This window comes from Haemaphysalis longicornis, unplaced genomic scaffold (assembly GCF_048455015.1).
Source record: "Haemaphysalis longicornis isolate Haplotype H1 unplaced genomic scaffold, Haemaphysalis longicornis Haplotype H1 scaffold_37, whole genome shotgun sequence".
Lineage (NCBI taxonomy): Eukaryota > Metazoa > Arthropoda > Arachnida > Ixodida > Ixodidae > Haemaphysalis > Haemaphysalis longicornis.
In genome coordinates, this window is record NW_027526355.1 from 2,562,943 (window position 1) to 2,586,630 (window position 23,688).

General features: G+C 48.4%; 1 long non-coding RNA gene across 1 annotated transcript in view; it reads left to right on the top strand.

The window, feature by feature from the left end:
• The window catches only part of LOC144177993 (uncharacterized), a 140,723-nt gene that overhangs the window by 75,813 nt on the left and 41,222 nt on the right, over positions 1-23,688 (top strand). The window contains exon 4 of the long non-coding RNA XR_013323907.1: positions 10,007-10,096. This is a non-coding gene — a long non-coding RNA (uncharacterized LOC144177993). The remainder of the gene's footprint in view (positions 1-10,006; positions 10,097-23,688) is intronic.

Genomic DNA, 23,688 nt, shown 5'->3' on the forward strand with positions numbered 1-23,688 from the left:
ATTTGTTGCCCTTCATCGAAGCATAGGCAGGCGTCCATACAATCCTTAGTTTTTCTATCAGGAAATTTGGTTGAGAGCATGGGGTGCGTTGCTAGTGCCACCCAACCCGACCTGAAGCTCCTGCACGCTTCCTGGGAGTCTGTTATGACCACCGTGGCTTCCTCCTGCTTGAAGGCCAGTGCCACAGCTGGCTCCTCCGCTTTTTTGGTTAATGTGTTTAGTATGGTGGCGCTGACAAGGAGCTCTGTCTTTGTGGTGACTACCACCGTCTTTGCTCTTCTACCACGGATTGTGGCTGCATCCGTGTAGACCGTTTGCGGGAGGGTGCCGTATTTTTTGTTTAAGGCTTTCGCTGTAGCTTCTCGCCGACCGCAGTGGTGAACCGGATGCATGTTCTTTGGCAGTGGGTTGGATAAGATATTATGCCACCACCGCTCAGGAAGCTGCTTGTTCGGCTTCACATCTGGGGAGCTCCATTTGATTCTGTTAAACAGTTTTTGGCAGGTTTTCGTCACAGAAAGCTGCACTTTGTGGCTGGAGGGGTGGCCCTTTATGAGCTAACGAACATCGAAGGCAATAAAACATACCCTCAAGATACGAAGCACCGAACCGCCGCTGTCGTATTCAAGATCCCTGTCGCCGACTTGTCACCGACCTACAGAATATTGCCTCGCCCATTGCTCATATCTTCTTCCCAGTATACCCTAATGCACCAGTAACACAGGCCGAGGTATACACAACATTTATATCTATACCTCCCGCCCCCGACCAACCCCTTCAGCATCATATGTTGCATCATACTCCACTCTGTCCGCATGCATCGCACCGTATGTCACATTATTTAGGACATTTCAGCCTTCTCCACTTCGTATGGGATGATCACGTCCTACCTCCCAGAACTTTCCTCACTGTTTAAGAAAATTCCAATGCTCTGCGCCCGGCATGGGCTTGTTCCCACACAATTAAAAGGGGCCCACGTTACTCAACGCCACTCAGCAGCATGTTGTCACTCTTTCTAACAACCATACACACTAAAGTTTCAACAGCGAAGCTGTTCAGAATATCGTTCTACATTTTTGTCCCCGGCACACGTTTGTCAAGCCAAGCATAACCACTTAGGTATATTGGCCAAAATTGGGGAAAAACTTCAGCATTCACCGTAATCGGTTCAAGACTTGCTCGGAACCGGACGGACACATCATAGCGTACGCCCCTCAAAGGTGGTGTCCATTGATTATCGCTTCCAAAAAAATGAAGAAATCGCACTTAGAGTAACAATGGTGGAGTGAATGTCTTTGCGGCAGCAAAAAAGAAGTAAATCGGTTGTAATCGTGAACGTGTAAGCGTGTAATCGGTAATTTTAAATTATACATTTCATAGTGAGCATATGCAAGTCAGCACGCGAATTTGCAAAGACGTTTTACGTGGTTTTATAAAATTTTTGAAATACCAAACACCTAATGCACAACAATTCAAGGCCCACAAAGAAGGTAATTCATTATTCCAACACCATTTTTCCGACATGACTGTGAGGCTACAAATTAGGGTGCTGGAAACTAGAAAACGGGTGTGGAAGACCGCCAACTTTGGAAGATGGTGTAAAAGGGCTCAAAGTTGGGAGGTGTTTTATACTCACTTACACGGCTGGTCTGGACATTCGCTACAAGCTGGGGGACGTGTTGCACCTCACGGTGTGTAAAACAATATAAATTCACATAATGTATTACCAGCGGACCAATTCAAGCTTGTGCTGAGTTGGGTGGCGTCACCAAACAAAATACCATAAAACCAACTGCGAGTTTGTAAAGGGTAAATTAAAGTAACGTTTCTTGCTGAAAGAGCAAGTTTGTTGGGTGATATGACAGGGAGCAACTCGAACCTGCGAGGCAGTGGGCGTTGCGTTCCCGGCGCTGATTCTCCTCCGGAACGTCCGACGGTGCACCTCTGACTAGTGCAGCGACCGTATGATTCAGGTCACGGAAACCACGAAACAAGCCTGGTGGGGACAAATTTGGAAATAGCACCCGGGCAGCATTGATGGCTGGGATATGCGGTCCCACCGAGTGCGCCTGGAAGCCCCCCATTTGCCGCCATGATCGTTGTTTCGATGAAATTGTGCCTCAGCTGACTATCATATTTCGTGCAGACAACATCAACGACTACGGCCGACTTTTGCCTGCTACAAATTATGCTAACATTCTCAGGCTACTCGCGTGCCGGTCTAGAGCTTATCAACAGTGAGCTCGTCAATCAGACGCGATGTTTAAAATAGTGGCATAGGCGCTTAACGGTATACATCCGGCTAAAAAATAAAAAATGAAGACTGGGTTATAAAAAAGAAAGCTGAGGAAACGAGTAACAGGTAAGACTAGGGTGGACGAAGGTTTAGTGCAGAAGAAGAAACAGAATGACTGCGGCAGGAGCAGCACACTTAAGCACAGCAACAACCTTTGCTCATCCACTTGTGAAGGCTGCTTTTCGGGCTACCTACTGCGCCTCCGGCGTTTGGGATTCTGCATTCAACCCTGGCGCAGCAAGTGAGGACACCCGTCATTTATGACTGTAACACGGGAGGCCTGCAACTCAATGGGCTGGACGAAACCACCAGTGGACCGTGACGTCATATGGCTTCTGCATTTATAAGCATCTCCGATCCGAGAGCCAGAACTTTGAAGCTGCAACAGCTCAATAAAGCGCGGTAATAACCTCGGCTGATCCACTTATGCAGTCTGCTGTTACTATTATCTTCTGCGCCTCCAGCTTTTGGGGTTCTGCAATGTACCCTGGATTAGGAAATGGAGGGCAGCCGCCGTTTTCCAGCACGACATGGCAGGCCTGCAGCTCCATGGGCTGTACAAAAAGCACTTGTAAACAGTGACGTCACCTAGCTGCAGTACTCATAAGCACCGCCTATACGAGAACCAGAACGTTGCACCAGAGTGGTGCATGGAAGCCCAGCAATAACCTTTGCTCATCCACTTGGGCAGATAGTGATAACAACATCAGGCAAATTCTGGCTAACGACGGCGATGGTTACAGCCAACGCTTTCTTGTGACAAATAAACGTCGTCTTTACAAGGTTGGGCACAAGATTTTTCTCTCTAATTTTGCTGGTCTACGCACCCCTCCTCAAATCAACACCGCGTCGACCATACCGAAATAGAGCGATCTGAGGAACCCTGGCTTCGTAACGCGAGGGACGCAGGTTCGATTGAGGCCACAGGGAGCGTTTTACTGCAAAGCAGTATGTCTCACCACGCCCCCCCCCCCAGTATTAAATCCGGTGAAGCCGACTCCCTCACCCCGCTTCTATGATCCTCCTACCCACTGCCGATGCCTTTTAACCAAAGTTATGCCCCTCGCCCGCCTCCTCCAGAAGTTACCGTTGTTTCGTTCTTGGCAGTGTTATAAGCATAGGGGGTTACGCTAGCATTTTATCCAAATTTTTATGGCCGGGGGGTAAATATATCTATATCATGTGGAGGATTCTGCTATTCCTGCGTTGAACCAGTTCATTAGTCTGGTGATATTGCGGTGTAGCATGCGGGAACTGTGAGATACAAAGTTGGAATGACTCTTATAAAACACATACGCAATAAATTGGAGGCCACGATCACTAATAAGCACGCGAGGGACCCCGTAGCGAAGAACGGAATTGCACATGGAACATGGACGCAGAGTCTGCTGAAGCAGTTGGCACAGCTGTGGCTTCTGTGTCACCCGTTAAGTGGTGACGCAGATGATAACCTGCCAGATAGATTAAGAGATGCCAGATAAAAAAGGCTCAGGTGATCCGTCAGATATATCAATCCATGCTCTTGCCCCATGCTCACATCCGGCTGTGGCAGAGGCTGCCGCAGAAGGTCTGACAGCTTCATCCACAGAAGTCGGCCTCAGCGGAAAAGTTTAAAAACAAGGCAGCTGCGGAACCGGTTAACCTTTGTTAACCACAAAGATGGCACACACTTCGTGATGTTAATGAATATAATTATCACTACGCCTAGTTACAGTGGACTGAGTAGAACTTACGTTTTCTGCAAATGAGTTTCGTGCTGCCGCGTGGGAGGATGTAGAAAAGGATGTACGTTGCGGAGGTTGCGCGTGCCTCTTCCCGCGCGGGAGGTCGCAGAAAAGAGGTTGGGTAAATTGGGAGTGCACCTGCTCGGCTGGAGGGAGAATGTACTAGAAATAAACGTATAGAAATAAAAGGAAAAAAAAAAGTTCAGCTGTTAGGAACGGCGGGCTCTTGTCTTGCTTCTGTTCGCCCCGCCATGTTTAAGTTTTGCAAACAAAGAAACCGGTCGGGCGAAGAGATGGCAGAGACCGCAGGCCGCCGTTCCGACTTGTGGTACTATGAGTAACTGACATAACCAAAAAATAACTTTCTTGAACGCTCAAACAGAGTTTAAGTAAGGGCTGTTTGGTGAATTACACAAGGCTGGACGGACCTTCTTTCTGGTCACCGCAACGCACCAAGACTAACGTTTTAAGGGGATACAGCTGAGGAATCGTGGCCAAGACTGGTTGCAGTGTTCCCATCAACGCAATAGCGTTATCATGCTGAGTTTTAAATCTTCCCTGCCCTGACAGCCATCCGCTGTCAGCCCTGCTCATCAAGCGTCCACGGAAGTGCATCATTGGCGCTGACGGGAAACTTCAGCTGAGGCAACCAGATACGAGTACTTGCCGTGAGTACGGAGCAGTGGCAGATTGTGGAAACAGGAACAATGATGCTACGGGGCACACAAAGAAAACATACGCCATTTCAACAGGCGTCACGCGTTCTCAGTGTTGCTCTTTCTATGCGCCGTATGTAATCTTTTATTCGCAGACTGACATAGACGCCACCCATGCTTCCAACTTACGCCACCACCAACGCTCCTCCCCGATGATTAGAAATAAACAACCCCAACATCATGTCACGTAGCTACAAAGAGGGACAAAAGAAGAATGCCAGGTTTTCGAGAACCAAACAAAGGCTGGTTTATATTCCCAAATGAGCCAAATTTCTCCTGGTAAGAAATAAAGCGGAGTATAAGGCGTCTCACAAAAATTTTAAAATCTCTTCTCGAATTTTTCGCGCCTCTCTCACCGGTGCAAGATCCGTCTTGGAAATTATGAATGGTGCCACGCGGCTATACAAAAACCTCCTAAAATGCACTGACGATTCCTGTACTTCCTAATGGAAAATTTATGCGCGGCGCGAATGGCGGCCATAGCGGTGACAGAACATCCCAGGAAGTGATCGCGTCATCAGCGAACGCTCGGTAGCGTGCGCTACTCTGCTGTTTCATCGAAAAGCGTCGCAGCCGCCAGCGACCATGTTTTTGCAAATCCCATTTGAACCTCCCGCGCACACATCACATGTTTCGAATGAGTGGCGTATGCAGCAGTGTCTGGGAGAAAGTACTGAGGGAGGACGCTACTTGCACAGTTGAACACGGATATATCGAACACGGATATATCGAATTATTGTCTATATCGAACAGTGCAAACATCCCCTTGAAAATCCCATGCAAAAGTATAGGGCTATTGTGCGCGTGTATCGAACTCCTGATCACGGGAAAATTCGATATATCGAATTCCGTCGAAGGTGCCCCTGAAAGTTTGCTTGCTCTGACGGGGTGGAGTTGATGATAATGTTGACTCATCGCAGGAGCTGCCTGGCTTGGTGAGACAGAGGCGGCGTCCGCGGCATTATGTCGCTTCGATGGCCTTCAACAGCTGTTTTCACGCTAGCACGAGGGGCAGCTCCATGATAGCTAGAACGCGGATAGTGGTTGGGGCGAAAGGACATAAAGGAGCGAAAGAAATTGACCGGAGGCACTTTTTTTTCTGTGATTGAGCTGTTTCGTGGCTCGTGCAGGGGACCGATGCGGCGTTGTATGTTTGTTTTGTCCAAGGCATTCATTTTGGAGAAACGAAGGCGGGAATTCGTCGGGTGGAGGCTGCTGAAAAGATGTTGGATGAAAAGGCGTTCGGAATTCCTCGCAGTAGTTTTGTGGGCGATGCACGCATCAACATTGACGTAAAGGCGAATGCAGCACAACCCGCCCCGGCTATTCCGGAGCATGTCGGGCGCAAAGCGACTTCGTTGCACGCCTCCAGGAGGGGGAGGTGTTCGGTTCGGATACTGAAGATAACGGCACTCGGTGCCTGACAACGCTCCCAACCGCCTACTGCAGCTGAGAATACGTAAGCGTTATTCGCCTCTGTTGTGGCACAGTGTCCAGCGTTGATTTTATCATTTGTGCGTGTTTGTAATCTTGAAGACAATTTTCCGAACTTTACGACGCAGAAGAAAAAACAAGCGAAACTCAAAGACATTTCAATGATAAATAAAGTGCGGTGGTCATCATGCTGCGGTTAGGATTTTCTGTGCTTTGAGGGTCAAAACGGTAAACTACCGTTTTCCACGACTTCTGAAAACTCTCAGTGATGTGCGGGGTTGTCAGATAATTTTCAGATAGGCGTATTTTATATATCCAATTATCGATATATCGAATTCTTTCGCGATCCCCTTGGAGTTCGATATATCCGTGTTCGACGTAGTTCGGATGCTCCTTGGCGGCGACACATGGCGAAAATGTGAAGAGGAAGCAATGAGACAGATTTATGCCACTGCCAAGAGTTCCACCCACCCCTTCAGCCTTTCACCAGACGCTCCCCTCCGTTTTCCTTCGGCCTTCGTGGGTTCTTTCGCTCAATCGGTTACGCGGACCCCTACAGATGCCTTACACCGACGTGAGCCGCCACAATGCTGCGCCCTAAACCAGTTCATCGTGTGACTCCAGACCAGAGCCACGTAAACATGGTTGGGATGACACTACCGAGAAGCGACAGGGCCGATCGTACAATCGCTGAAATACTGAAAATGTTTGACCGTTCAGGCCATATTCTAAACCGTCCGTGCAAGGGAAGCATAGGAATGAAAGAAATGACATAACGTATGCACTTATGGATCATTGGGCAGATATTGTATACCCTGCTGTACCTGAAACGTACCCGCACTGAAGAAGGCCGCATATCACAATAGCTTATCGGGCTGCTCTGAACCTCCGAATTTTCACGATCACTGCAAGGGTTTGTAAACTGTTCCATACAATATCTTTAAAGAAAAAACAGTTCCTCTGCTACCTCTAATTGAGCGTCTTAGAAACAACAAAATTATGGCCGGTTATCTTATGAAATTCGGGCTGAACTTCAAAAATCAAACAGCTGAACGCAATAATAAATATGTCACCAATCACGCGTTCTTACATAAAAGTTCTAGACTGCCGAAAAACATATTTTCCATCTCACGCAAGCACAGGTGAATAGTCAGTTTGAAATCCTTCGGAGAAAGTTCCGAAGGCGTTAAAATGCAGCATACGCCGACAATTCAAAGGCAACAATTGCTGTGCTGGTAGAATGCGACAATCGGTGAGACGTCGTTACTCTTCTACACAAAGGACCAAAAACACGAAAATCTCACCCATCCTTGTTGTGATCCATCAAGTGAAAATATGGAATAGCCTCTTAACCATCAATACACACACTCAACTGCCCATTAGGGTTTTGGCCGCAGGCAGAGTATCTGAACATCTGAGAAAGATTCTCCAAACCACAATAATAAAATTAACATTATATTACATCCGGGCACCAGTGTGTGGAAAAGAACGACGCAGCCGAGCCAGATACATGCCAACTCGCACAAAGTGCTCCGTAATCACAGCGTTTATCAGAGTTCCCTCCCAGAAAAAATGATGAAGTCCATGCAATGGCTATGGGAACACCGTTCTTCCTCGTAAGACCCGGGGATCTCAACGGCGAATGATTGTTAACGTTGTTCAGGTTACAAACAAACGCACATATTAACAAATCTTTATAAGTGAATATCTCTGGTAGAAAACGTCCTAAATAATCTTAAATGTCCAAGGACAGGGTTGTGTAGATTTACACCTATAGCGATTCCACTTGTAGAGCTTAGCGATGCATGACAAGCTCCCCTAGATCAGCCTGAGATAATTGCGGGGCCCTGGATTTGGGTTCCACATTTCGGGGCTACCATCGTATTATGACCGATTTTCCAAACCTTCTCTGAAGGTCTTTCTCTCTCACTGTCTTAAAAAAACAGAACGTTCAGTCATGCCACGACACTTCTGAATATACACTTTTAAACTTTTCCACCCTGGCTTTCCTACTCAAATCTGCCACTACCTCGCAGCCGTAACGTTTCACGCCCACATCCTAAGCCACACAAGCGTAGATACGCTATGTCTCTTCTGTGCCGCGCTGAATAAAACAGTTGCGCTTTTCCTGGCCCCCGTCACAGACTTTCAGTTCCTGGAAAGCGTAAATGCTAAATGCAGGCAACGGCCTTCCTAAACGATGCTACGACGCCACTTTAAAGGTCCCGCATCATACATCTTAAGATTTAAACGTAGATGTCGCTAGCATCTTTTTTGTACAATAAAATCTGTATGCACCATGGGCGGTTTTTGGAACAATTATTGGACGCGCAAACTCCGTACGCTTGATTTCTTCTTGTTGGGCTTTTAACGCCTTCGAAATATTGTTGGTGAATTGATCTCCCACACATAAGCTTTTCGCACAAGGAGCACGTTATATTGAATGGCTGTGAATAATGTAGACCACCTGGGGATCTCTGCGGTGCCTTGAAAGATCGACACACTGAATTTTTCTTTTTTTAGTCTCCATAGACACGCGAGCCCCGGCGGTGGCGGCCGCACCTTCGTCGACGTCATTAGCAAACAAAGGCTTACCTACAGCGCGACCGTGGGGACGCGCACATGTCAAAATTTCGTTTCTAGGCGTGTAAACTGCTTATGGGAATTATCAAATACAACAAGTGGGGACGTTAAAGGTGGCAATCAGTCGTATTGCACAGAACAACGGTTAGCTCGCTTATGGTGAACACTGGAGAGCCTAGACACCGACATTGTGAGAGCAGCGTACCGTGAAATTATTGAAGTAGCACGTATGCACTGTGCGTGTAGAGCAAGGCTATGCTTTCAGCACGTACATCGCGTCACCGGAACGTCTGAACATTATTCTTCTAACTTCATCGTACTTGTAGCGGCGAAACATCGCATCTAGCAAGCCTGCTTCAAAGAGACTGGATAAAAAGAGGACGCTAAATTGAACATCCCTTTATTTGTTATATGTGATTTCTACTGAAAGCGAAGGAACGCATGCGCCCAATGTTCATCAGAAATAAATGCAGAGCTTGAAGCGAGCTTGGGCACTACAACCTCGATTCAATTTTTGTGGAAAATGGCTTTGTAATTTAATTAGGCACGTTCATACAAGGATTGATGATTCGAGGTTCAAAGCGCGACACCATTAGCAGACGATGCGGAACTTAGCAGAAGATGAGTAGACGCTCCGATGACGCAATGTGCACACTGAAATGAAATACTGGCTCGACACGCACAGCATATGCGGGATGCTTCGGGCAGCCAACGTTTGGCGGCTCTTATAGTACCGGCAGCCACAAGCTCCCGTGCTCACCCTAAGTGAGCTTACCACCGTACAGCAATTCTGCTACCGTATTTCAGCTGCACAGTTGCAGCAATATTAGTGCGCAGTCCCTGTTCAATAGCGCCTATAGGCTGTCGAAGCAGACATTTCATTTGCCCAGCCGTGTACTATGCTCGTGCAACCACCATCAACAAACAGTCCAATGGTGCGCACCACTCAAAGAGCGTTGATAGTGTTCTGATTGTTATCACTGCACAGAAACGACCGGGTAATTCTGTAGTTAAGGTTATGTCACAGAGAAACGATCGGAATGGCATTAAGCGCTCATGGCCTACAAGGGACAATCGAGCCATTCCATTGTGACCCGCAACTGTAACTTCCTTTCTTATATTTTGTTTTCGTTCTGGTTGATTGCGTAAAGATAACATCTTGAGTTCAGGTAACGTTTCATAAAAATATTGGTTCAGTTCGGTTTCACTTCTAACGGTTATTGTAACACAAATTCTACTGGTCTTTTGTGCAGCTGAAGTCACTGAAAAACACAAGATTACTTACTACAATCCAAATCAAACTTGCTGGGTGTTTCAAGACTTGAAAAGGAACAATAGCGAAGGTATGTATTTTGCTCAATTTGGGAGACCTTAAGGGCAGCGCCAAAGACAAAACACCAATACGTCTATAGGACGGCGGTGAACCCGCGACAATTTTTTTGGAATTTGAAGCCTTGAACAATAAGTACTAAAGTTAACATGATCTCACAAAGACGTCACACTATGATCATTAAAAACCACACACAAATCTATACCGCGTGCAAACTGCTTTCTCTTTGAGGCGGGGCAGGGTACGGCAGTCTTTTCCCAGGCCCTGGTAGGGGTTGCCTTAGGGCGACACGCCCGGGACAGACTTGGGCTTCCTTCGGTTTTGAATGGTCCTGAAACCATTGAATCTCTCGTGTTCAAACGATTTGTTGCCCCTTGGTGCAGCTAAAATTTAGCGATACTACACCTGATTTACACCGACGTACTACACCGTCGTATTTACTGCCAAGTTACAGGAATGAACACATTCCTCGGTCACACTGTCTTTTTTCACCAATCGGCTAGTTCCAATTACAAACTAAATTATAGCCATGAAAAAGGTACAACGTACGGCCGATCATGGCCTTAATTCACTGGTACAGCTGCAATATCAGAATGCTGTTGTAATCGCTATACAAAACGTACTGTGCGTTTCTTCCAGAGTTAAGTAAAAAAACAAAATCTCTCTAAAACCTTTTTTTCGCGAACATATTTTTCGAAGATAAAGCTAACAGTGCGTGCATTTTCGGGTTAGAGCCGTTGTCGCGGGGTCACCAAATCGTTTTGACGATTATTACTAGAACGTTTTACCGCCTATTTCGCTTCAAAGATCCAGCTAAAGCTTATTTATCGTCCCAACATGGCATTTTAGCTGGCAAAAAAATAGAAAGTGAGGTTTGCACCGATCGGTTTAGCTTGATTTAACTTAACCACACATCGCCATACGGAAAGAACTCACTCAAACTGAATCACAATTTTTTCATTCACGTTCTACTCACATCAACTCAGGCTCAAAGATCGTCTGTTCTGAAAATCCCTTTTGCTCACTCATCACATACTCATTTGTAATTGTATTCACGTGACTCAGACTTATCTGTCCTCACAAGAAGTTATACTCAATCTGTACAGTAGTATTCAACTCTTTAGTACTCGCATGTTCTCTTACTGAATATTTACTCACTTGTACTCATACTCAATTTGCACTCACGAGAACTCGTACTCATCTGCACTCAATGGTACTCAGCTCATCTGTACTCGCGAGTATTTGTACTCAATCGATACTCATGAGTCCCCAATCTTTACTGATGAGTATTGAATTTGTAATCATGAGTACTCAATCTGCACCCATTAGTACTCCAACTCAATCTGTAGGCACGAGTATTCAAGTTGTACTCCCGAGTACTCAACTTATCTGCACTTTTAGCTATTAGCTAGGTCGTGTCTCAAATAAAAGGTCAAAAGAAAAAAAATTAACATGCTTATTGGAGTACAAAAGCTTTTGTTCTATATTGATCAAGAGAGAGGACCACGGGTAGAAAACGTCTGACGGGGTGACTATCATAGGGTGACTCACTACGCGAAGGCACGTACCTTTGAGAGAGCAAGACGGAACGCAAGTGCTTCCGTTGCGTCTGGTGCCTCCTCTTCTTCTCAAGAATAAAACAACAAAGTCTAGGCCACGTCGACTCTCTGGGGGTGTGAGGCTTCACAGCCCAGCTGTGGTCCTACATTGCGGTTTTCTGTGTGTCTACGGGGGGCAGCTTGCCTCGTCCGTTTTCGTTTCTAGGAGAGCTGATATTCTCCGAATGGTGTTCGGAATTCGAATTGGGCCTGCCCCCAGCCACAATCAAGAGTTCACCTAATTTGACGTCCTTTCGTATCCATATCACTGTCCGCTTATTCACAGTTATTCGAGCCTTGTTCCGGGTACTATGAACGTTGTTAAGAGAATGTTCGTCTGCATCAGGTTGGGTGAATTTCAAATCGGCTTGATTTTTTGCATACCGTGAAATTCACTTCGTCAGACCTGAACTTGACAGCGTTTATGCCGTTACGTTAGTTACATCGCTTCGGTTGGAGATTGTGTTCAAGTATCTGATTGCATGCTTGATGCATGCGAGAGCATAGCGGGCCTTTTCGTCCGGTCGCGAGCTCGGTTGGGCAGGTATGCCATAGTTGGGCGCGTTGAGGACATTGCTGCGTATGGCGCGCTAGCTGTTTGTATTTTTGCTCATCCAGTGCTAGCGCGGCGTTTTCGTACAGTGGCATGCGTGATCGTTCAACATCGTAATGGCTCCGTCCTCCCTTTTGCCATGGTTACCTGGGAAGTGAAGCTGTTGAGGTGGGGAAGCCGGCGTAGTTCGTTTCGTCCGTTCGGTCCCACATTCCCTTCAGTCTTAAGCGTGACCTCATCGATAGGCTATTCGATGCAATGGTCTGGATCAGGTTCAGTCGTTATCGTTCTGGCCGTGTCCGTGTCACCGCTTAAGCTCTCGTCTTTTGCCTGTTATTTCAAGAATGCTGAGGTCGGTACCTCCCGTAGAAGCAGGCTCGAACTTTGTCGGTGTTTGTCACGTGAGTCTTGATCAGAGCAGTGGGTGCCGGAGATTTTGTTCGTTCTGGCTTCAGCGTGCCACACCCGCTGGCTGTGTCGTTTGTCGTTGACGGGCCTACCTGCACGAGTGTGATGTCGGTCGTTGGCTGAACTCGGGGTGAAGCAGCGGGTGCCGGAGCACCCGTACGTTCCGGTACAGTTGAACTGCGAGTGCTGGGTGTTTTGTTGATTGTGGCAAGTGAGATTTCTGTAGTTGTAACATTCGCTGGTCAATTCCGCATCGCAGCTGTGGGAGCAGAGGATATCGCGATTAGCGTTTCCTTCGTGTGTGCTGGCTTCGTCGCATTCCGTGCACTGTGCATTTCGTTCGCCGTAGTCAACTCCACCAGTCCGGGTCGGATGTCATTCGTGTCCTCTGGAGCATTTCGTACTCTGTGCGTCTCGTTTCTCGCGGGAAACTGTCTGTGAATCTGCTGATCGAAATGTCATCGAAAGACGCTTGTTTTTTGTAGCCCATGCCACGTAGCGCTCCATACAAGGCGCACGTGATTGTTCGCCTCGTAGAAAGGTCCTGGCATTATCCAGGCTTACGCATGAGCTTGCGCCCCGTGAGAGCTTGTAACAATACGAAGAAACAAACCTCGTGAGGAGCGCCCGGCGTTGGCCAGATTAACCTTCGAGAACACTGTACAGCGTTCTTGGCGTAATCTCTCGCATGCTGTTCTCTTTACCAGTTCACGTGTGTTCGCGCCTAAAGTAGGAAGCTCAGACGCCGATTTGGTGCTGCAGATGCCGAGTTCGCGAATCTCGTTGCCGTGGGTGCTAGCGTGTGCTGTTACATGGCTCCACTTCGGAAGAGATGTTAAAGGCTGTGGACAAAACGGTTCAGGCCTGCCAGGAATGGAGAACCTTCTGTGGGAAGCTATAAAATCTATGTGAGGTGCATGAGCCCCGCTTCCGACGAACATGAAGGGTGTGCCAGCTCTTCTGTATCTCCAACTTTGCACCACTGGTGCAAGCGGCGCCGATTGTTTGTGTTTTTGTTTCAAATAATGCTTTTCACGCGCCTTTGTTTCGTTTGCAATCGCAACCATTACACGCACGAATATTCTTCGTTAAAACAACAGCGAATGTCACTATCGCATTTATGTTTGACTTCAAAAAACCCTAATGTCTGATTTTTGCTGAAAACTGCTCATAAAAAGATGGTGCGCTACCAGATTGAGACCGCCCTTTTAAGTGCAATGCACTTCTTAAGCGACCCTGAACCTGCGTCCACCGGCAATGTCCGCGCACGTGGAGATGGGCGCGCGCAGCCTGGCCGCTGACATGGCACATACCCACGTGGGGGATTGGCCAGGAATCTCCTCGTCTTCCTTGGCAACGAGGGGAGATGGGCGCGCGCTGCCTGGCCGCTGACATGGCACATACCCACGTGGGGGATTGGCCAAGAATCTGGCGTGGGAAGGGCTAATGCACCTGCTTAAAAGAGTACTGACACGTAATTTCAAAGCTGAGATCCGCTCTAGCAATCATGTACAACGACAACACAAGGTGTCTGTGAATAAATGCATCTTTCTTTCTTTGTAGTTGTGTGTGTGTGTGTGATCTCTCTTTCGCGAACATTACCGAACCGCGCAAATTCAACTCGTGCATTCGCACTTCCACATTCTTCCCCTGGGTATGCTGGCGTACATCTACGAGAGTCACATTGAGCTGCCGCAGTGTCCCACCCTCGAGACATCACCACCTCGCATCGGGGGAGCTCTTCACATCACCATCACGTCCCCGGGGATTCCTAGCAACCGGTCAAAAAACCCAGCCTTCCCATCAGGAGGTTGCTGACCTGCTTCAGGGCGAGACGGCTGGCCTCCGGCAGCTCTACACAGACGGCTCCGTGCAACCATCTATGGGCAGAGCTAGAGCCGCCATCAGGGTCATGTACCTTGGCGCCAGTCGAGTGTGCTGCCTGCCCTTACCCGCCTTCTCCACCCATGCAGAGCTTGCCGGGCGGCACCTTCCTGCAGTCCTGCTCCTGGAGAAGAGCAACCAGAATCAGGGGGCCGTAATTATCACCGACTCTCGTCCCGCTATCTCGCGACTGCAAGATGCGGCCCAGCCATCGAGCGCCACCGGCTACGCGGAGCGGTCTCTGGCGGCGAAGCTTCACTTGGTTGAGCCCCGTGCCTGGGACTTGGGGTTCAACTAGTTGCCATCTCATGTCAGCATCCCCGGCAATGAGATGGCTGACGCCCTGGTCAGAGGTGCTACGCTCCAGCATGGGGTCTCTGCGTACCCCGACATGAGGCCCTTCGCCACCGCGCTACCCATCCTAGCGCGAAAGGTGGAGACGATCCAGCCGAACTCCAGAGCAATCAGTGGCCAAGCTCAACAGGACTTCTCTGGCCACATCAGCAGGGACACCTGTTCCATACTCCTCTGCATGCTGCTCGATGGCTCCAATGTGGCAGCCCACTTGCACCGACAAGGCTGCCAGTAGTCGCCTACATGTCTTGACTGCCCAGAGCCCCAGACACTGGAGCTCCTCTTCTGACCCTGCCGACAGCACGACTTACCGAGAGCAGAGCTTCGGCCAGCTCTCCAGCGTCTCAGGCTGCCCACCCACACCCTGATGGACCTGATTGTCATGACGAGCCCAAACTCTATCCAACGGGAAGCCTTCCAACTTGTCCAGGTGTGTCTCGAGGAGACCAACCTCATCAAACAGCTGCAGCTCAATGCCTGCTGGCGAGCCTTACGCACTCCATCTGTTTTTTCTCTCCCTCTTTTCCTCTCTCCGTTTCTTCTCACGCATACAGTTTTACGCCACCTCTCCCCTTTCCCCGAACTGGTCTGTATGCTGGTGAACCCCGAAATGCGTTCAAATTATCCCCAGTCCCCGTTTTTTTGCTTTCCATTTCAGTAAACCACTAACCTCCCTAACTACCTAGCTGGGGAACATTTTTCCGATATGGAGCTCTCGTTGAAGAACTGCAACTTTTTCCGGAGTGGCTGAAGCGTGGGACAAAAGAAGAAACACATTTATTTGGGAGCCGCAATAGTTGACGATGGTGGCCGCCGTTTTGGAGGCGACCGCGGCCGCCCGGGCGACCAGTGAAGCCTGTGCCTCCTAGTGTGGGCAGTGCAGCGCCTCTTCCCACTTCTCACATGTAGTTTTTTTCAGGTAGGGATCTCTGCAGCATCCCCAAATAGGGTGCTGAAGGTTGACGACGGACTGGCAGGCAGTACAGTCAGGTGAAAGGTATAGGGCTGGCTCATTTAGGTGTAATTTAGTGGGACTGGGAAACGTGCTCGTCTCTAAGACGCCTTGAGTATTCTTGCTGGATGGTGAGCTGTGTGTGCAATGGGGATATACACGGCGGGAGAGGCGGTAATGGCTGATAATTTCGTTGTACGTGACCATCCCGTCTCTAGCGGATCTGGCCCCGTAATAGGGGAATGTGCTGGGCCCGGCTCGAATGGTTTAGTTCTCGAGCGATAGTGCGTGCAACTTCATTCGCTTCCAGGCCAGCATGCGCCGGAGCCTAGATGATTTCTACAGGGGACGTTGTGGGGGGCGAGGGGCTTCTTGGAGAATTTTGAGTGCGTGAATTGAAATAAAGCCGGAGGCGAAATTTCGAACTGTCCTTTTGCAATCGATGATGATTATGGAGGGGGTCGGCGTTTGCGTAAGCGCTAATGCTACCACCACCTATTCCGCTGTGGCTGGGTTGGTGGTTCGGATGGTAAGGAAGTTGCGCTGTACCTGATTGGAAGGGCACTGGGAGACGATTGAAAAGGCACCATGCCGCCAATATTCGGCTGCGTGGACGTAATGAACGTCGCGTTTGTCGCGGTATTTTGTGTGTAAGGCTTGTCCGCGTTGCGAACGCCTTTTGGTGTTGAATTGTGGGTGCATGTTTGTGGGTATAGGCTTGATAAATAAGAATGGAGGTCGTGAGGGAGTTTGGTTTTGTCTTCGGGGGGTCTAGAGGTGAGATTCGTAACCTCTGGAGAATATGAGCGCCAGTGGTAATTTTTGAAAGTCTATTGATTTGATTGACGAGATAAGCCTCAATGTGTTCTTCCGCGGTGTTACACACACCTAGAGCTTCGAATTGGGCAGTTGAAGTGCTGAGGGGCAGTTGTAGTGCTGCTAGAGTTGTATACCTATAGAGAGTGCACATACATAAAGCTGCTTGGCGGCGACCCCTGTATTTCCCATGTATACAGCGGGACCTGATATTAGGTTGCAAAACTAAATTTTATTTATGACAGACACAAGCGAACAGACAGGCCAATATTTTGCGCTTTCCCAGGCAGCACAGGACTGTTAGGCCTTACTCAAGCCCGTGTACTTTAGCCTGTGATTTTCTGACCGGCCTTTCTCCGGCAACCATGTTCGGCCCGTGTCCAAATGTGGGCCTTTTGGCCGTATACGGCCATACTCCCATCACTGTCCAACGGCTAGTGTCCGTCGGCCAGTCGACCGGCTTACGTTCATACGGCCAGATTCCAGCCGCAGGGCTCCGGCCATTCCAAAGCCACCCGTGTGCGGCCGAAGTACGGCCACCGGAGGACAGCCGATATGCGGTCGTCGGACTCCAGCCGGACTAAAGCTGCCGGAAATTCGGCCGTGCTACGGGCATTGTAGTTCAGCCACAGTACGTTAACTGTACTGAGGCCGGTGGACGACCAGTGCATGCAGCGCAAGCAGATGACTCAATCGCGCTGTCCAGCAGCACAAACCCACCATTTTGGGTCCACTGCACCCACATCAAAGTGAGCCTGCGCGCAACCACCAGCCGTTCAGCCTTCAGTGCAGCCTGGCTTAATAATCAGCGTCAGTTTACACCAAAATTAATTTATTCAACAGTGCTCACAAATGGTCGTTCCTTTATTTGCTGTGTCTCTTTTACTGTCGATTACAGCAAATATTAATTTCTTTGCAGAGCTTGAATAGATGTATTGTCCAGGTCCTGATATCTTCAGTGGGTCGGCTTACCTGTAATATACAGGGAAGGACGGGGGGGGGGGGGGGGCGGAAGGCGCATACTTTAGTCGGTTGAATTTCACAAAGATGAAAGTGCCGCTTTTAGGCAATTCCTTGTAAGGCAATACTTTCATGCTCTTACTAAATCAACTATTTTTACAACAAGCTGCTTGACCAGTTTTTTTGTATATAAAACCGGTGCGAATGCCTTTACGAAGCGGTTCGGTACTCACAAAACAGTCAGCAGCATTCAATATAATTTACTTCACACAAAACGTATGTCCAGTATTTGCCCATTTTTCTTGCAAAGAAATTTTCTACTCGGTAAATTTTTCTGATGATCTTTCACAGGGCTGATCCTAGAAGAGATCAAAGAAGTACTTTAGGTTGAATATATTTTTATGTTGTTTTCATGAGTGCGTGCACACTCCTTAATAGTCCAAAAGAACATTATTTTCCTCTAAAGTCGTACTACGTTAAGAAAATTCTAGACGTGTTGCAAATGACACCCTTCTTCAGATGGCTGCAGTTCTATCTCTCTGTGTTCACGCAAGGAAAGGCGTAAGACAAGAGTTTCATATTTTCTTTCAAACAAATAACTTAGCAATTGTAGTATTCATACAGCAAACCTTGCATACTGCAACGAATAAAGCAATAAATATATCATTGGTCAAGTTTGAATGCGTAGGGTTCTCATCCCGGCGATTTATTTATTTAATTATTTATTTTATTTATTTTTTTATTTATTATTTATTTATTTGTTTGTTTGTTTATTTATTTGTTCAGTTATTTACTTATTTATTTATTTATTTATTCATTTTTTTATTTGATGCCTGCTTGCCCTTGCATGCATTACAGCAGGGAGATACATAACACTAAGCATCAAATATGAGACCAAAAAACAAAATAATTCTACAAAACGCGGAGAAAATCGTCATTATAAACAGTGGATAAAATCATACGTGGAATATAATTACACTCTCATATTGATGTAAAATAAAATGAATTGCGCAAGGCGTCACCTTAAAGGAAAGTAATAATTAGCTTCAAGCAAGCGATCCCACTTTGAGATATGTAGAATGGCACTAGGATATATTTCTCCCCTTCTATTCCAATTTTCGAATGATAGATTTTACGAAAAAATTTCAAACTCAGGTTTCGTCTATGGTCTTTCCGGTCTTACCATTTAAATTTGCGTTTACTTTCCCTCATTCTAAGTTGACAGTGCCAATACCTAATACGAATCGCACTGCCCTATTCTGTATGTGATCAACCAGCTCTTTGGTGTGGGGATCCCAGAAAACACATGCGTATTCCTACATTGAGCGGACATGAGCGAAGTACGGTTCTTCTTTTTAGTTAGGTAGAGGTTCGCTCAAATTTTATCTCGGAAAGCCAAAAACACGTGCAGCCGTAACTTTTATGTTGTGAACGTGCCTATTTAACCTCTAAACACTCCTTAACTAAACTCCTGATTATTTATATTTTCCGGCCGTTCTTAAAGCTTTGTAATTTACTGTATACGCATTCAATTGGAATGAAGGTTTTCTTGTAAAATTGACGTTAACACACTTTTTAAGATTCAACGACTTTTCTTAATAGCCACACCCGGATGTTATTAATTTGAATCATGCTGCAAGTATTCGGAACCACGTTCATTCGCTATACTCCTGTAAATTACACAGTCATTCGCGAACATTTTTAACAAAGATTTGAGGGCACACAAACAAAACAGGGCACGCAACTGAGCTTGGGGAATTCCTGAGGTCGCGGGAACATATCCGGATGAACAACCATTGAGAGCGACCAACTGCTGTCTTAGAGAGATATACTGGGCTATCCATGCAATAACCGATTCATTCAGTTTATTTCCCGCCATGTACTAACAAGAAGGTGATATGAAACACCGTCAAATGCTTTTTTGCCGCACAAGAAAATAGTAAGCTACTTTAAGCTTATCTATTGCTAGAGCCAAATCGTGCGTGAACTCAACAAGCTGCGTTGAGTAAGAAAAACCCGAAGAAATCCGTGTTTGCAAGGACGCTGGCGATTATGTTTAACCAAATGCGTCATATCCCACGTGTAGCTAGTCTCAATTTCAAACACCGCAACTAAATTAACATCCAGGCTTCGTCATTCACAAGGCTCTGTTGTTATGGCAAATTCAAAATAACACTTGTTTTTAAATAGGCAGTCATAAAATCCTGTGAAGTAACATAGTGCAGGGCATTAACTTGAGCCTACCAATGCACGATCTTAGCCTCTTCTACGTTTATCACAAACAATATAGTGCACATTTTTTCGCAGTATTACTGTGAGCAGACTAGCCGGAAACTTGCGCTTTTGCGTGCCCTTGCCTTTCTTTGGTGGGGAGTCCTTGACATGGCGCCGGTTGAGCTCCTGCGTGGTGGCCGCTTGCTCGACACCCTTTAAGGCCACTTATTTTGGTGAACCACCGCCATTTCGGGTCGGACATCGCTTCCGGGTTGATGTCTTCAATGGTATTCATTTCTTGAGGGGGCGAATAGCATCGAGCTTATGCATAAACGAAGCCGATGGGCGAGGCGTTGTAGCGGCTTTGACTGGCCTGGCTTAGCTCACCCGTCGGTGTGGCACAGTCTTCTGGTGGCAAAAAATGGCATTTCGATGGCCTAAACGTTTCCCTGTAATGTCCAGCGAGTCCTTGCGCCTTGCCCGTTCACCTAGAATACTCATTAGTGTTTGACAAAAGTAGTTCATTCATTTAAAACGTAGAACACCGAGCGGATGAAAAACGTGTTTGCGCCATTCGACTCCCTAACAGCTCTTACTTCACCCAGGGAAAAACGCTCCTACATCACCGGGTCTTCTTCCAAGCACATCTGTGCATGAATGGGCGCCCAGACGCGCGCCTGTGTTCGTATAATGAAGTATAACCTGATACCTTACGAAGGCCGGTCTCCTCTTGAACACCGGTTGCCGAAAATTCTGCGGCCGTTTGCTTGCCGTACTTCGGCCGAGGACCTCTAAACCAATAAAAAACGTACATTCTGAGGCCGTAAATCGGCCGGTCTCCTTTATAACACCGGCTGCCCGAAGAAAACGAATATTCTGCTACCGGACAGGCGGTTCACCATTGAAAGTGCGGATGCGCGGCAGCCGCGCTACGGCCGGTCTCCTTTCGAACACCAACTGCCACAAGAATACGGATATCCTGTGGCCGGTCGCTTGCCGTGCTTCGGCGGAACACCGCTTCCCGAAGGAAAAAAGGATGTCGTAAAGCCGTACTCCGGCCGATTTCTTTCTCAACAACGGCAGCCGAAAGGCAACTGAATATCTGGCAGCCGGGCAGCTCCCGTTGTACGTCTGAACACGGGCGACCGAAGAAATACCGAAGCGCTGGTTGCAGAATGTTGGCCGTTCATCGTATGATCAGTGGCTGCCAGAACCTGGATGCTGGCCGGACATGCCAGAAAGCGGCCATAGACGGGCCGGTCTTGGGACACACTTTCTGTGCCGCCTGGGTTATTAGCCGAAGAAAGACTACCATGTATAGAACAAGATGTAGAGAGACGCTGCCGCCACTCGTCCGCATGCTGCGTGTATTGCGCAACCATCCTTCTTGCCACCCTGCCGGACCTAGAAATAACACAAAAACATGAAGACGAAAATCGGAGAGTGCAAAAAAGTCAAACAGGAAGGTCCAGCTGTGAGAGAGGGACAGGACCGTGGAGCAACGCGTCGTGATGTTTATTTCCGTTAAGAGCCGGGGCCAAACCCACAGGTGCTTAAAACGTACCACTCTTTTTGTGTTCTTGTGTGTTGTACCAGAGGGCCCGACACAAAATTGCTGCTACTGGCGACCCGCCGACAGCGGGGCCAACTCACGCCACGGTCAAACCCCGGGCGTCAGACGCGCCACAACTTGGCGGCAAACGGCGCTGGGTCTGCCATCCTTTTCACTTCACGACGGCTGGGCCGAATGATGCGTTTGTTGCAAAGCATTGTGACACAGGCCCAGCAAGTGCCGCATGGAGAAGGCGCCACTTGATCGCCTTCCCTTTTCCTGTCCTGGTGGCTCGGCTGACGCAACCACTTCGCCTTCATTCGCCGGATTCACAAGGCGGCCAGTGATTTTCCTGGTTGGAGGGATTCGAACTGCCTCCATTCGCCTTTCTCGCCTTTGTGCAAGCCATGTACGCTCTTGCTGCCTTTGTATATATTGTTCATAAGTGCAGCTTCAAATCACCGTCTTTTCAACATCTGTGCCACTCTGCTGTAGGCCGCGTCGATAGCGGACTGAGCATGCAAGGTCGCAACAGCGGTTACTGAGCGGAGATAGCCAAGTCCCAACAGTGTGTGCGTGGGGGGGGGGGGGAGCGGTGGAGCGGGTATGGCTCGCAGGGGAGGGCCGCAGCGCACGGAGTTGCTGCTGGAGCTCGGAATCTGTTACAGCACTGTGGAAATGCACTGCCATGCTTTGTGCAATACAAAACAAAGTTCGCAGACGAGTTTTTCGTAGGCGTGATAATTTGCCCTGACGTCACTCTAGATTCCGTGTTAGTGTGTTTGGTGGCACAGTCGAAATAGGCAGCTCTTATCTCGAGCAGCGCTGATGAAGCTGAAGGGATCGATAAAAAATGCGGTGGCGTCTTTTATGTGAAAACCACATATTTTACAAGACGTTCCAAGACGCGCGCTCAAGCGAAAAGCCCGGCGTCTGGCATTGCCGTTCATAAAATTAAAACGGCCCCATGACGAGGCCTTCCACAGTGCGAACCTAAACTCGGCAGTACTTGCTAACAAGGGATGGTCACCAGGCCAGTAAACAGGAAATTAGGGTACGGTAAGGACAACCACCGAAATTTACGGTCGTCGTCAGTGTCCTGATTACACGGTAGCCTAAACGAGAAGCAGCGCATCACGTAGGAGAAAGATCAAAGCCATTCGAAAGCAAAACGCTCCTCCAGCAGACAGATTCCAGAGCTATTCGACAATGCGAGACGAAACAGGGCGTCGCACGCATTCAGCTGGCATTATAATGTCGGATTCACAACCCTCAAATGGATTTTTGTGCACTCGGATGTTTTATTTTAATTGGAGCGGCAAATTCCCCCGCCTCGCCTGCACGATGGCGCTATATGTTGTAGGGACGCAGCCCCTACGAGCGCCCGCGCAGGGTGATTACTGGGAAGTGCGCGCGTGGAACAGCCATAGTGGCGTCAGTGCGACATGAGCCCGTGCGCGCGTGTATGATGAACGGTGAGACGGGACGAATACGTGTAGTGCGCATAAAACCCGGAACATGCCCACAACCAACGGAGTGGCGTAAAAGCGGCGCTCACAGAAGCGGCGGGGGGGGAGTGCGCACAGGGGCACATGCGAGAGCGGCTGTTTCCGCGGGCTGCGGACGGGACCGACGGGCGGCCAGCCACAGCAATGACGCTCGGGCAGCGAGGAGCATCCAGCGCCCGCGGCGGATGCTCTTTACCCGTCGTCGGCACAAGTGACTGATGAAATCGTCGTGGGTGTATTCCACCAGGCCTTACCTTTCTGAACAAGCAGTGCTTCAACTGCCGCAATGTTGTCTTTACGCGCACCCTGGCTGTACTACAGTTACACAGCCTCCAAAGTTGCTTTCTTTGATTTTTCCTTCCTTTGTTCTCCCCAAATAAACCGGTGACTTGTTCTCATGTGGATTGGCGTTACTTCGTCGGGCGGGTTCGGGCTCGCGTACCGTTTACATTAGAAGGGCGTTCCTTCACTGGCGCCCAACGTGGCTTCTGTCTTTATTCCTTTTTTTCTTATTGTCTTGGAGCCTTGACTCGCCCCGCGAGCTGCACTGCCACTCGCACTTGGGAATACTTGCAGAACGCTTCAGAACTCTGTATGCCTTGCTCGGGTCGCTAACCTTTTTTACGCAGAAGTCAGCGGCGGATTCGGCGGCACAAAAGACGTCCGTGCCTACTTTGCGAACATCACTCAGAGAGCGGAGAATGCTTCCAACCGTCTACCACAAGCCACCGCTCAACGACAACGGTGGCGTGGAAAGGAACAGCTGAAAGCTGTGCAACAAATCCTGTGAGTGACTCGCCACAGAA